The sequence below is a fragment of the Saccostrea cucullata genome, unplaced genomic scaffold (genome assembly GCF_032062105.1).
Source record: "Saccostrea cucullata isolate Sc308-1 unplaced genomic scaffold, CSIRO_AGI_Scuc_v1 ctg3483, whole genome shotgun sequence".
NCBI classification, from domain to species: Eukaryota; Metazoa; Mollusca; class Bivalvia; order Ostreida; family Ostreidae; genus Saccostrea; species Saccostrea cuccullata.
In genome coordinates, this window is record NW_026922108.1 from 1 (window position 1) to 16,997 (window position 16,997).

The window sequence follows — 16,997 nt, forward strand, 5'->3', positions numbered from 1 at the left end:
AATATTATAAAACATGTACGTGGACGAATATTCAAACATTACTTTATTACCTGGACTCTTTTTTGACATTCTGTCCCATTCCAAAGTTGTGTACGTGTAGTTTCTTTATTAACACAAGGTGCACTCAACAATTTACATCGAAGTTTTTCTTTGTTATATTCCACGGACAGACAGACACTGATCTGGCCACATCTTTTAAGACACATCTGGTTACCTATGGTATCTATAACGTCAATCACACCAACTTCTTCGCAGAGAACAACGAGAATAGAATTCATAAAAAGGACAAATGTTGTGGCAATAAATTTCATCGTTCAAAGATTTTTTTCAGACATACATGTAAAAAACGAAATAATGAATCTGAAATAATTACAGAGACATTAGATAGAATCTTCTGCGCACCTCCAATATTAAATGAAACAGCTGATTGAAACACTATTTATTATCTATTTAATTAATTATCATGAATGTAATAGTGTATGTTGAACGACAATTCTCCTGGGTCCATATTCAAAATGTAGCCATTAACATAGTTAATAGATCGTAAAACATATGACACGTCAATCAATGAACATCTTCAAACGCTTTGGTCTTACTTGGTGGTAGCATAAGAGCCATTCTAATTAAAATTAGATGTGTGATCCGCTCCAACTAGATTGTGACACTTTATCAGTTTAAAGATAACTGAATACAGTAAGGTAAAACAATTACAAACACCAGGTATTTGATTTAGACGTTGAATGATCTCCTCAAAGTAACCTCTTAAAACATCTCTCCTTCCGACCATTCAGCTACAACATGTAAGTCCGCCATGTACAAAATTTGCAGCTCGATTTCTATAATGCTTTAGGCTCATCAATCTCTTGATCTGAGCGAAAGAAATATTCTTAGGCATTTTTAAGTGCCTGTTTTTCAGATGTTAAGGTCGAATTTTTCTTTTTGGCGGAGTGTGGTTACGCTTGGACCACCGGTCAAAGAACTGTTATTCCTAATTATGGAACGTATTAGCCTGATGTAGGGCATATTTGCATCTGCAACTCTTTGTAACCTTTATGTGAAATTTTTCAGCAAGAACAATGAAAATGCATGCTTTCAGTCATTATGAGAAAATATATTTTCCAATTCTCTTAAATGTACAATCATACATTGTGAAGAGGATGGTATAAAAAGATACACATAGGAAAAGAATATAATACATGTATAATAAACCGTACAAAAAGTCATGTTAAGATTTAAATTAGTTATTTCTATCTATGATTTGTTTGACAATCAATAAAAAATTACATATTTTTTTTCAATAATGAACAGTTTGTTGTTGAAAAAAGTTGTTTGAATTTCTCTATATTTGATCTGCATGTGAGAAAGTTTGAAACATTCCTTTTGTGTGCATTCAAAACCATAAAGATATTCATCACCATTCTTATAAAGATCAAATAAAGTGCAAATCCTTTGTTCTCTTGGGAGACTATTTAATCTCCCACTTTCAAAAGGTAAGTTGTTACATAAAATTTACATAAAATTGAAATTTTGCTAGGCATATTAAGAAGATATCTGTCTGGTTCAAGTATTTCTTCAAAAATGTGATAATTACATGTAACACCTCTGTATGAATTTAAAAAAATATTCCGATTTTAGATATTTTGGTCAACAAGTATAGGTCCAAATTTGAAGCCCTTCACTCATATTTGGTGAATTCCTTGTATCAATGAAAAATTCACGAATGTAACTTCAACAACTTACAATCAACAGATCATTTTTGCTTTTTTGAGTGCAGTCATTAGATGACTGACATTAATGCTTTGACAAAATGCTAGTTTTGAAAAGACAGAGACACTGTAAAAATATTTTTTGTGAACAAAAAAAATGTGATATAATAATTCTAATATTAATTATCTTCTTTCTTAGCTATTGTTTTATTTTTATTGATTAAGCCAAAATTTTCCATATAGAGGAATTGATAAAACAGTGTGTATTGATTTAATCTTAAGTGAAGGGTATAACAAAGCAGTTATAGACTTGGGCTTGGGCAACATAGGGTTTGTTTGATCTGAAGCTGAAAATGTTGCCATTGGCTTCCCGCCTCGGGCAACATAACCTTCAGGTCCAACAAATCGTACGTTGCCTTCATACCCAGTCGATAACTGTATATTATGGATCTGTTTATTACATAATTAGCTCCTTATGCAAAGAAATGTTTGATTCACTCTGAAAAAAGTTTAACTTGTTTTTAAAATAAGATATTGGATTAAGAAAAACTAGTAATTATTAGTAATCCATTTAGTCAGAATAGCAAGTAAATGACAATAATGGTTAGTAATTGTAAACATAATTAGTAATAAGGATGAATTCATTTACTTATAAAATGATTTACTAAGTATTAATAGAATATTACTTAAACAATAGGAATTATATTACTTAGTAAATGAACTACTTATTTTTTGGTAAATTATTTTTACTTAATTTAGAGATAATATAGTTTCTATTTACTTTATTTTATGAATTTACTAAGTGAACGTAATACTGAAATTTATTAAAATCTAGAATATTATTACTTACAAGACCACTAAGTAAATGAAATACTTATCATTTTTTACTAAAATAAACATTGTTTACTAGAAACACTGCAAGAATTACTTAATTATGTAAAGAAACAGATTTGGACTTTTATAAAAAATAATTATTAATCAATATCATATGGATATCCAAATAGCTTAAAATACTGCTACATAATGCATACATACATAGTTATAAAAGTTAAAACACTATGCATCAACAATTCGTAAAGTTACATACAGTGTATATGTATATGCATTTACTACATTATAAGGTTCAAAAAATTTAACTGAAGGAAAAAATGTACACATTACATTGTAGCTTCATGATCAATGCATTGAATTCTATCTTTGGACAAGTGGTGGCAAAAAATACATTATTAAGTATTTGAACACAGTTATGTGAATATTTACTAACAGCATGTACAGTGAGTAGACTCTGTTCTCGATCTTAATTACATTATAAAACGCCAGCTACAGTTTTAAATCATTATTATAAAGAACAGCTTATAGTTTTAGTTTTTTTCTACCTGCATTCCTTCATTTTTTCAAAATTCATTTAATATCCAAGGGCTGTCATACATAACCATCAGTCCAATTAACATTTTCTTGACTTTTTCATTACTGGTAAGGTGACTGCATGTTAAATGTTTGTTGGTTGCACTGGGTCAATAGGTAATACCTATCAGTTTAAAAACGCACATTTAGTTTCAAGGTGCAATAATATTAAAATATAATTTCTAACCTTTTATAAACTTTCACATATACAAGTTTAGTTTCCTCAATTTATATCTATTTGTTTACAATAATTAATCAACAGCTGCTCAATTATGGCATTTGTGATTATTTTATTGCAGCGATTTTGATTGTAATACAATTTTCTTTGATAAAGCTTTTCCTAAAATAAGAAAAAGATATATATACCTCATAGATAAACTTTCCTGGACAAGCTTTAAAACCCTTTTAACATGGTTAAAGTCATAATGACCACTTATTCTCTTCCTTCTACAAAAAATGTAAGGTTAATCAGTGCAAAAGGTTACCCCGTCCAAAAAAAGCACTCAATTGTGCTATATCGAGACTGCAAAAGTACTATGAGCTGACTGAATGTGGCTGAAATGCACATGTAGCAGATGTACAGCATTAATTAACCGACGCACATGTATATTTAAAAATCTGATACCTACAGTTTATAAATATCTGCATATTTTGGAAGATAAAGCAATTCAATCTCAGGCTTATTGGTCAGCAATTCTCCTCTTCAAGACATTCTCTTTCCTTCTTTCCAAGCAATATGGAAGCCAAAATTATTTATTTTGGCGGTTTATTACAATTAAGGTAGGTCCGTACTTTCAGAATTTTCTGTCAAACTGTTTATTTTTCGATTTGAAAATCTTGAATAAGTCATAGTCTAACTAAAACACCCATAAAAAACATATGTTTGCAGGTTAATTTTCATGCAACATTTCTCGGAGTATATACCTCTAAAAATTCAACAGCCAAAATTCAACATATAGAAGTGTAACATCATATTTTATTAGCTTTGTACCAAATCACATCCAATTATTGTTAAAACTTAGGAAAATCATAAATATTCATTTGTCAAGAAAATATTTGAAATTTCTATTTGAAAACACTAAAAAATTGATGTTGATTCTGTCAAAATCTTTCAGAGAAAAGGTTAAAAATATCTTTATTTTAAATATTCCTCAAAATCTTATATGGTTATATGCTATTTTTTCTTTACAATTATTTAGAATTATATCTAAGGTTAGCAAAAAAACAAAATTTATTATGGTTGACCAGAATATTTTTACAAAATAGCTTTTTGAACACCTATACCCCCATTTTTGGAATATCTATTTTTTCAATCGTTCTTCGCAAAACTTATAAAAAAGTAAATTTAAAAAGATGATATAGGCTAAAAATTAAAGATAAATAGATCTCAAGTTAGTTTGTTTAAAAAAAATTAAAAAGCTTTCAGTCCAAAAAGGCAATTAAGAATTCTCTGTCTGTGTATGTACTAAATTACATATGGATCCTTTGGGCAGAGTGCAAAGTGGTTATTCCTATAAATAATATACATTAAATGCTTTGTGTGCACAATGACACTATAATAAACAAATATATACTTGCTACATTATTTTCAATCATCAAAAAAGATTTTATTTCAATAGACAAGGATAATCAAAATTTTATATTGGTGTGTAAAATTAAAACCGGATCCGTAAAAATGTGGACCTGCCTTAATTGATCACCTAGCCCGACATTTCAAGAATTCCATCCCGATAGTGGTTAGACTTCCAAATTTAAGTAATTATTTGTACTGCAACTGCTCTGAATTATCCTTGATTCAGTATAATTTATTGTTTTAAGTAAACCAATCAAATACAATTTAAAAAATATTTTGGCAATAGTTATAAAGTAAATAGTGGTTAAATGTAAGCAAAGACCAAGTAATGTGATTACTTATATACACAAATTTAAGTAAATATAAATTACTAAGTAAAACTTTTTTAGAGTGTAAATAAAACAATACTTTAAAATACAAAAATCAAGTAAAACATTTGAATTTAGTAATTGACATATATTTCAGTAATTGATTTAAAAAGAACCATATGCCTGTGATTAATTTATTATAAACTCTGTTTTAAAGTCTTAATTTGTACAAAAAGAAAAACAAGAAAGTTATTGACTCGTTGAGAAGGAAACAGATGTCATTATATCTAAGACTTCATAAAATATTTAAAACATTTTTTCTACGCTGTAAAAAATATTTGAAGCCTCGATAAGCAACAGTAACGATTATCTCTTCTAATCTTGTTTCGTCTTTGATTTTTTAAAAATATAAAAACAAAGGTCTATGTACCTTCATTGATTACTTGAGCACCTTACTTCCATTTAGTCGATCATGACGCCAGGTATCTTGTACAGCTTCATTTGTTCATCAGTACAGATGCACCTTCAACGCATTGACATAAGGCTCAGGGGAAAATATAAGAAGTTGAAATATTATAAATCAATGCTAGGAATATGAAGTGCAAGAGTGATTCTCAACATACATGTATTTTGCTAAGCAATGCTTTACACTGTACACTTATATTTCAAAATAAGACGAGTTTCGCGTTTGTACTTCATTTCAAAAACTTAAATACTGCACATCCTGGTCACTGTATTGATTCAGTGTTAAAATACTGAGTCAAAAGTAGAATTTCTTTTTCATTGAAAGATTTTTTTCTACAAATATTAAAAAACATATAACTTTTACGTATTCTTTCTCTTTTTCGATACCTCATTCATCGTCAGTGTAAAGTAAATGTTAATTTATAAGCTGACCTCAACAAAGTTTGTAAAGCTTTTGTAATACTGTCGGCATCGATGTATCGAATTTCTTTAATTACATTTCTTTCCAAAACAACAATTTTTAGAATAATAATTGTATTTATGTATTGAATGCGATAACTTAGATGGAGGTTTCCGGTAGGATTAATTTTGGTAGATTGTGAAAATTCTTAGATCCACGCCTTGGTTGATGGATTACATATAATATGTGTAAGGTCACGTGGTCAGCTCAGCGAGTCATTCAGTTGTATTGTGATGACCCGCATGCTGACCACGCTTACATCAGGCATGTCTATTTTGAAGATTTGTTACAACGTCTGTGATTGTTTAACTTAGCTGAACGTGCCTTGGCTTGCTGTCGAGATGAAATTCCAAAAGAATTGAAGGAACAAAGTATTTTTCATGTTGTTAAGTGCCGTTTCCAAGTGCGTGTGGATTTTCTGGTTTATTGTTTACTGATGCGGTGACCAGTGCATGCGCGGGTTATCAAAGATATATTATTACCTGATTACTATATGATACACTTGGTGTACATATATCTATGTTATTCTGCCGATATGAACTTTAATCATGAACAGATATTCATGGGAAGACCATTTTATTGAGACATCAAACGTGAAACTATTTCCTACAGTCTGAGTTTTGTAAGGATTTCAGAGTAGGCTATTTGTTACTGATGGAACGAAACAAACGGATACCTTTAATGATTACTATCTCTATATCGATCAGCATGATCAGTGGACACAGAGTTCGATCAGCAAAAAGTTGTGATAGATAACGAACATCCTGCAAGAATCTGCTGCAAGCATCGCTATTTCACAGCTGGGGCCACAGCGGGAGACCCTGAACCTCAACGACTTGGGCGTTTAGGTCCAGCCGGCGTACACCTGTGCTGCTTCACCGCGTGCATAAGAGAGTTTGCCTTTCCAAGCAATTGAGGACGAAGGCCAGTATCATGTTTACTTTATAAGTGCATTACAATTATACATAAAGCGCTTGTGGTTCCCAAGAATAATTTTGTGTATAAGTTATCACTTTCAATTATTTGCAATCAAAGGCATTGCTAAATACTCAAATCATGTATACTCTATGGTGTAAGCTTTTAAGTTAGCAAATTTATGCAAAAGTTATTCAATTTTGTTGAACTGCAAGGAGAATTACCTATCATAGTTTGCATACTAATTTCATGTTTTTGCATTAATTTTAACATGATGTTTAACAGCTAGGCAGCATTGTTAAGGCACTGCCCCTTCCTTAACAGGCATCTATTAGGTAATGTCTTCTATCTTGTAACATGTAAGTTTAGTTGAGAAATCTGTATTGTAATCACGTTAATACATGTCTCAATATCTCATTTTCACTCTTTGGAGTTTAAGGGTTGTGAACTGAGCTTATACATAGTTCAGATAGTTACAGATACTTTGGTATTTCTTGAATTGCCCATTATTGTTTGATCAGTTTTGGTACAAAGTTTATTGTAACAATTAATGTTTTCTATATCGATAAATATTGAATGGATATTGTACAAAGTCTAGGTAGTCAATGTATATGTACTAAGTTGGTTGGTGTAGACAATATTAACATGATTACTCAAGATGTTCATCGTTTCGATACAAAGTGGATATTTTATGTTCTTATTGGGTTGGTGTTGTTAATGGTTTAAACTGTTGATACAAAATTGATACTTACAAATTGAATCGGTGTTACTCAAGTTATTGATTATTTTAGTACTGTACATTGTACGAAGTTACCGGTAATAATTATGCAATAATTGGATCAGTTCTTTTGATAAAAAGTTGATATGTAGCTATTGGGTCAAGTTACTCATGTGTTTATTGTTTTGGTACAAGGTTGTACGTATTGGGTCAAAGTTACCCATATTGTTTATTGGTTTGGTACACAGTAAATATGTATTTGTTGGGTCAGAGTTATCCACATTGTTTATTATTTGATGCACTGTTGATAGGTATTTGGGGGTCAGAGTTACCCATTTTGTTTATTGTTTTGGTACACAGTATATATTTACTTATTGGGTCAGAGTTACCTTTGTTGTTTATTGTTTGATACACAGTAGATTTGTACCTGTGGGTCGGTATACCCACATTGTTCTGGTACACACTGATATGTACCTGTGGGTCGGTATACCCACATTGTTTTGGTACACAGTAGATATGTACCTGTGGGTCGGTATACCCATATGTTTTGGTACACAGTAGATATGTACCTGTGGGTCGGTATACCCACATTGTTTTGGTACACAGTAGATATGTACCTGTGGGTCGGTATACCCACATTGTTTTGGTACACAGTAGAGATGTACCTGTGGGTCGATATACCCACACTGTTTTGAAACACAGTAGATATGTACCTGTGGGTCTGTTAAAGTGAAATTTTGTGTGAAATTGTTTGTATGATTAATGCTTGATTTATATTATCTTAATCTTGTTGATTTGTAGTAATTGCTCTAAGCTACAGACTGCAGTGATCTGTTTGTGTGATAAGGTCTTGACCGCTCATTAAGATTTGGCTGGGAAATTTAGCTCTTGTATCAGCATTGCTGACTTTTATCACCCGAGTCTCAGGGGGATTGAATGTCCGAAGTGCTGGCCATGAGAAAATGCAGAATTCATAGTGTTCACAATTAACGGGTTAATTTAGCAGTGATTGACAGTCTGTAGTTTGGGCAGTTCTTTATATTTAGCGTAGAATTTGTGTGTTCATTTAGTTACTCAGTCGGGTCCTGTGTGTAAAGTGTTACACGGGAATACAAAATAAACTTTGTTGGAAACTTTGGGCGTTTTTATTTAAAAACAGAAAGTTTCGGTGTAACATTTTAAGTGGTGGCAGCGGTGGGATCCTAATTAAATGTGAAATATTGTTTGAAATTTTATACATATATTTGGATTTAACAAGCGGAATTAAAATGCCTAGGAAACAGGACTTGGAATTGGAATTACAACTTTCTAAACAAAAACAGGAACATGAATTACGTTTAAAATCACTTGAATTGGAACATGAAAAAGAAATTTTGGAATTACGTGTTCAGCTAGAGAAGGCCAATTCAACACCAGGAGCGCATTCGACAGGAATGCCAAAAATTAAACTTCAACCATTTAATCAGGAAAAGGATGACATTTTGTGCTATCTCTCTGAATTTGATGCGGTAGCTGAGCATGCAGGTTGGACTGAGAACTCAAAGGCTTTACAGCTTAGGTCACTTTTAACCGGAGAAGCTCGAGAAGTGTCGCAGCAAGTGACTTAGGGATACAGAGATCTGTATAAGGCTCTTTTGAATCGATTCGGCAAGCGCCCAGCAGACTACTTTCAGTTCCTGGAGGAAATTAAACGTAGACCAGGAGAAACTTACAGAGGATTAATGTCGAGAATAGATCTGTATTTGAGTCGTTTTATTGATGAGAAAGATCCCGTACAAAAGTTCCGAGAAGAGTATTTCTTAAAGGCGTTATCTCCTCAACAAGCCCAGTGGATTAGACGGAATAAGGGAAGTAGTGAGTTAGTTGAAGCTGCTGACGATTACATTCTACCAACAAAATCGGCCGAGGACAGAAAACTTCAAAATCCTAAAGTGTTAGGTGAGAAGAAGAGCCAGGAACAGGGGAACTCCGGAAAACAGAAAAGTTTGGAAAAGGTGAAATGTTTTAGCTGTGGGAACTTTGGACATTATGCAAACAAATGCCCAAAGAAAGGTAATCTAGCGTCGTGTTTCGTGAAAGGAGCATTATGGGGTTTACATTATGTTCCGGGGAAAGTGGATGATGTGGAAGTGTCAATGGTCAAGGACACTGGAGCATCTATGACGCTATTGCGGGAGGATCTTGTTGATCCAAAATGTGTTCTACATGGACAAACTACTTCCTTGGTTACAGCTAATGGACAGCCATTCGAGGCTAAGTTAGCAGTGGTTAACCTGGAAACACCAATGTTTAAGGGACATGTTCAGGTAGGTTTAGTACCTGATCTGGTTGCAGATGGTTTATTGGGAATAGATGTTCTGGAGAGGAACAAAGTTGCAGCTGTGGTTACGAGAGCCAAAGCAAAAGAACAAGAACAAAATGAATCAAGTGCCAAAAATCGCATGAATAAATGTGATGTCGTACCAAGGGACTTAAACGTCGTGGTAACTAACGATGATGCTGGTGAAGTGAACCTTTATCTACCAGAAATTTCATTGGAAAAGTTGAGCGTGGTGAATGGAAATAAACTATCGAATCTTCAGAAACAAGACCCAACACTCAAAAATTGTAGGGATAAAGCATTCAAAAATGTATCACAAACTGAGACAGAACATAAAGCGTTTTACTGGAAGAATGACATATTGAAACGAAAATGGACTTCCAAGAAAAAGAATCTGTCGGGAACACAAGTGGTACTTCCAGCATCGCTAAGAAAAGCAGTGATGAAGCTGGCACATGATCAGCCAATAGCTGGACATTTAGGAACTGAGAAGACCAAACAACGTATTCTTGCGTCATTTTATTGGCCTGGATTGTTTCAAGATGTGTCGGGCTACTGCGCGGAATGTGACACCTGTCAAAAAGTGGCAAAAAGAAGTGCGGAAAGAGCTCCTATGGTCAACACACCGATCATAACTGATCCGTTTTCAAAGATCGCAATGGACATCGTTGGCCCACTCAATAGGACAACTCAAGGTAACAAATACATTCTGACTGTCATTGATGAAGCTACGAGATACCCAGAAGCTTTTGCTTTACCAATTTGTGAAGCTGAACGAATAGCCGACACTCTCATTACATTATTTAGTCGGGTTGGAATTCCTAAAACCATACTCACTGACCAAGGATCAAATTTCACGAGTGCGCTCCTGAAAGATTCAGTGGAAAGGACCGTTTCGTGTGGTTAACAAGGTAAATGATGTTAACTATAAAATCAATGTAGGAGGACGACGTGGACTTGTTACTTACCATATCAATTTACTTCGTCCTTATAACCGGGCTACATTACTGGCAGCAACAGAAAATGAAATTGGAATTGAACAGCAATTTCCTAACGACACCACAGAAACCATTTCAGATCTTGTCTTTGGACATGGGCTGACACAAGTGCAGAGACAGAGTTTCAGGGATGTTTGTCAGAAATTTTCAAGAGTTTTCACATCAAAGCCGGGAAAGTGTGAGGTTATCTCACATACAATCAGAACAACGTCTGAGATTCCAATTACTCAGAGACCTTACAGGATACCGGAAGCTAAGAAACAGGAAGTGAAGGAGTCTTTGAATGAAATGTTAGAACAAGGACTTATTACAACATCCAAAAGTCCGTGGGCCTCACCAATTGTCCTTGTCAACAAGCCTGATGGGACAATTAGAATATGTGTTGATTATAGAAAATTAAATGAAATAACTCTCACGGACCCTTATCCCATTCCACGCATGAGTGAAATATTTGAGAAAATTGGAAATGCAAAATATTTGAGTAGATTTGATCTAACAAAAGGCTTCTGGCAAGTTCCTCTGGCAAAGGAAACACGCGAGAAATCCGCCTTCATCACCCCATTTGGCCTTTTCGAGTTTACAGTGATGCCGTTTGGTATGAAGACGTCTCCAGCATCATTCATAAGACTTATGGATCGTATTTTAGATGGAACTCAAAATACTGTTGCGTACTTTGATGACATAATTGTTTACAGTCAGACGTGGGAAGACCATATCAACAGAGCTGCTTCAGCGTATTCATGAGGCCAATCTTACCATCAGACCATCAAACTGCAAGTTGGGAGCAACAGAAATCATCTGTTTTGGACATATAGTTGGAGGGGGATCAATTCGACCAGACCCTCGGAAATTGAAGGCCATGGAGGATTTTCCGCTTCCCTTGACAAAGAAAGAATTAAGATCATTCTTGGGGCTTACTGGATACTATCGCCAGTATATTGGAAATTATGCGGACATAACTGTACCACTGACTGATCTACTGAGAAAAAGTCAACCAGCAGAATTAAAATGGACGGAGAGGGAAGTGCAGTCATTCAAGAAACTGAAGGAGGCCCTGATGACAGCTCCTGTTTTGGTCAATCCGAACTTCAATTTACCGTTTGTACTACAAACAGATGCGAGTAATAACGCAATTGGGGCTGTCCTGAGCCAACAGTTACCAGATGGTGATCACCCAGTTGCTTACCTTAGTAAGAAGTTACTTCCAAGGGAAAAGAACTATTCAACGATAGAGAAGGAATTATTAGCTATCGTTTGGGCCATTGGATCGTTTTCGTATTACCTAGAGGGGAGGAAGTTTTACGTAGAACACAATCCACTAACATGGTTGCATCGCTTGAAGAATAAAAATCAGAGACTGTTACGTTGGGCCCTCGCACTGCAGTCGTACACCTTTGAAGTTAGATATAAGAGAGGAAGCAAAAACACAAATGCAGACGGATTATCAAGAATCTGAAAAGTGAAATTTGTTTGTGAATTATGGGCAATTTTTGTGAAAATTTTATATTCATAAAATTCAAGTGCATTCAGTTTGGATTTACAGTGAAATTCATTTTGGATTTATATTATTCTTTTGATTAATTGCTATTAACTGTTTAATACTTATTTGGACTGGCTAAAGTGAATTTAGTGACTGATTAAATTTAATGTTGCTATATACAGAATTATGAACTTGGAAAAAAATTGAAGTATTGACAGTTAAATTTTTATCTTTGGAAGGGAGGTGTTAAAGTGAAATTTTGTGTGAAATTGTTTGTATAATTAATGCTTGATTTATATTATCTTAATCTTGTTGATTTGTAGTAATTGCTCTAAGCTACAGACTGCAGTGATCTGTTTATGTGATAAGGTCTTGACCGCTCATTAAGATTTGGCTGGGAAATTTAGCTCTTGTATCAGCATTGCTGACTTTTATCACCCGAGTCTCAGGGGGATTGAATGTCCGAAGTGCTGGCCATGAGAAAATGCAGAATTCATAGTGTTCACAATTAACGGGTTAATTTAGCAGTGATTGACAGTCTGTAGTTTGGGCAGTTCTTTATATTTAGCGTAGAATTTGTGTGTTCATTTAGTTACTCAGTCGGGTCCTGTGTGTAAAGTGTTACACGGGAATACAAAATAAACTTTGTTGGAAACTTTGGGCGTTTTTATTTAAAAACAGAAAGTTTCGGTGTAACAGGGTCGGTATACCCACATTTTTTTTGTACACAGTAGAGATGTACCTGTGGGTCGGTATACCCACATTGTTTTGGTACACAGTAGATATGTACCTGTGGGTTGATATACCCACATTGTTTTGGTACACAGTAGATACGTACCTGTGGGTCGGTATACCCACATTGTTTTATTGTTGGATGCTCATAATGACAATCAATTGGCGTCTTATGAAGCTTTTTGGTTTATTTCTGGGTCGAAATTACCCTTATTGTTTATTGTTGGGTCGGAGTTACCCATATTGGTTATTGTTGCGTTAGAGTTAACCATACTGTTTATTGTTGGGTCGGAATTACCCATATTGTTTATTTTTTGTTACACATATGGTCTATTGTTTGGTCAAAGTTGCCCATACTGTTTATTCATTTTTGGGTCAAAGTTACCTATATTGTTTATCGATGGGTCTGGTATTAACCCATATTGTTTATTGTTAGGTCGGAGTTACCCATATTGTCTATTGTTAGGTCTGAGTTACCCATATTTTCAATTGTTGGGTCGAAGTTACTTGTTTTGTTTATTGTTGGGTTGGAGTTACCCTTTTGTTTATTGTTGGGTCGGAATTACCCATATTTTCTATTGTTGGGTCAGAGTTACCCATATTGTCTATTGTTGGCTGTGAGTTACCAATCTTGTTTATTTATTGTTGTTTCAGTGTTACCCATATTGTTTATTTATTGTTGGGTCAGAGTTTCCTATATTGTTTACTAATGGGTCAGAGTGTCTATTTTTGGCTGCTCATAATGACAATCAATTGACGTCTTATGAAGCATATCTGTTCATTGTTGGATCGGATTTACCAATGTTGTTGATTAATGGCTGCCTCTAATTACAATCAAGTGGCATCTGGGTCAGAATTACCCATTTTGTCTTTTATTTATTCGCTTATAATGCTCAATATGATCGAATAGTGTCTTATGAAGCATACCTGTGAGTTGGGTCAAAGTTACCTATAGTGTTGATTCTTAATTGCTCGTAATTACATGTACATTCATTCAAATTGTGTCTCATGAAGCACATCTGTCTTTTGGCATGGTTTTTCCTATGAATCGGATAGGGATGCTGAACTCATAATTAGGTAATTATTGGTCAGTGTTATCAAGGTGGTTTGTTGTTATGAATGATCGTGATTCTTTTTATACCAATAAAACTGAATATTGATGTCGTTAATAGTACAGAGATGTTTGGCTGACCCATACGGTTTAATTTATTCATCATGCCGATATTGCTTAATATTCTGAATGATACAGCGGTTACTAATACTATGAATCGCAGTAACACATATTAGTTTGGTTAAGGAGTTTATATGTACGAATGAGGCAGAGACATCTATTGTTAATTGCTCACAACAACAAGCAATAGGCTTTGTATGAAGGGAATTTTTTCATCGGTTAAGAGTTTTATGTACATAAGGGCCAGCGTTCAATATATTGTTCATTGTTTTGGAACAAAACTTTTTACGGAGAAATATTGGTTCATTTAATCCATATTGTTTACTGACAGTTTATGCCTTCTTTCTTAGAGTATTAATGTTTATCCATGTTTCTGATATGTCCTTGGTCATCTTGCTAGATTGTTGCTAATATTAAGTCATCTTGAATTATCCAAACATTTATCATATATTATAATAATGGCGCAGGATCTGCTCATTCATCCTGAAGGAAGTTATCTTTTCTTTTGTTGTTGCATTGTTTACTCATGTAGACCTCATTTCGCTTCCCAATTTTAAGGTTGTATCCTCCCTTAAGGGTACTTTGATTTTGGATGAGATAATTATAGAAAGTTAACTTTTAAGTACATTGTAGATACATCCCGAACAATATGTGAGAACACAAAATCCTCAGGAAAGAATCCGTACAACCCTCATTATAACATTCCACTAATTCCAGTTAAGAGGGAAGAGGAATAATCTCCATAGCCTGGGGAACCGAATAAAGCTGTGCCTAATGCCATGAATTATGCAGATACATGTATGTGCCAGCAGAACTGCAGCAGTGCTAACATGGATGTACCCTAAATCAGCTGAATAGCCAGGATATCCACTACCGTTGGTTGAGAAAGCATCCTTACCAGCTAGATCATGAAATTTGGTCTCTTATAAAACAGTTGCAGATGAGTCAGCAAGCAAATTGTATATGCAGATTCCAATGATCCACATCGCAAATGATCCCCTTATACAACTGGTAAATATATGTTAAATTTATTTTCATAAGAACAGACCTCACTGTTAATAAATTAAAGTATAGGATTCTCACTTCTTCATGAGCTTGCACACAATATGAATTATTCATGGAAGCAGTTAATCACTGACCTCTCCATACATTGCATCTTAAAGTAATGAAATGAAAAATATTCGTATTATTATTTCATAATCACGGTTTACACGAAAATGCCATTTGTAATACAAAATGAAGGAAGAACTAATAATAAAATATCCGAGAAACTTTAAGAAATATAGGTTATACTATTAGTTCAAAGTATGGAAGAACAAATAGAATAAATGATATAACAATCACAAAGTATTGTTAAATGAGCCAGCAAGCAAGCTAAGTCAGGAGAGGTGTATTTTAATATCCAACAGCAGTTAATCACTGACCTGTCAGTGTGTAAATGAACATGGTACTTAATATTGTAGGAGTAAAACAAAACAGCAGTTAATCACTGACCTGTATTTCAGCTACATTGTATTATCTGACTATTTATTATGAGCAGAACAAAACAACAGTTCAACACTGACCTGTATTTGAACTACCTCCTAGTATATGACTATTTATTGTTTACAGAATCACTGACCTGTATTTAAACTACATCCTAGTATTTGGCTGTTCATCGTGAGTGGAACAAAACAGCGGCTAAAAATTGACCTGCATTTGAAATACCGGTACATTGTAGGATCTGACTATCCATTGGGAGTAGAACAAAATTTTAATGTTTGAGGTCTAGTAATTTAAGCAAACTTAAATTTTGCAATTTCTTAAGTAGGCACAAGGTGAGTCAAAGTTTTACCTGCTCAAACCTTGATTTATTTAACTTTTTTCTATTTATACTACCTTTAACTGTTTAGTTCCAAATTTTTATTTAAAGTTTGAACTAGAATTTGAACTAGAAATTGTACAAAATATTCAACAACCCCAATAATGCCTGCAAAACAACTGTTCCTCTTGAAACTGTAGAACTAAGAAGGTACGCGGTATACATTAGTTCCATGAAATATTCCCTTTTAATGGAGGAACATACCATGCGGCTATTCCAGACAGTATGAATTAGTTTTACAAGGTGAAAGTTAATATTATTATGATCTCAAGCATTCATGAAAATAATGTCAAATTCCTAGATTATACTGAATTTTGTAAATAGCATCTACAGGAAACTTGAAAGTTTGAAATGAGTATAAGCTAATACCTCTAAAAATAAGAGTGCAGGGAAATTGGTCTTAACGAAAAACTGGAGAAATAAAATATGTGTAAAGCCTTAAAATATTATAACTAAAGGCATAGTGCAAAGGTAATTAATTAAAGGGGTATAATTAGCGTATACCAAATCCTATTTAAGCCATCGATAAAATATTTCCTTGCAAGATACATGTACATAACCAATGATTTTATTTGTAAGAATACCTTGTTTAAGGACAAAGTCACTCCCTACAGATTATTTTTATTGATAACGACACCTTTTTAATTTGTTTTATTAAAGGAATAATAGCCTTGATTCTGTCCTATTCAAATTGTCACATCTTTATCCTTGATTCAAATAAAGATTACTCATTCCTTTGACTGGATAATCCTAGCATATAGAGTGGATTGTTTACCTGTTGAAGGACATTTCCTCACAGTCCTAAGAACGAAGTTTGTCAAAAGCAAATAAATTACCTTGTATCTCCAATTTCTTTTTGTTATTGAAAAGCAAAAATGAATTTTAT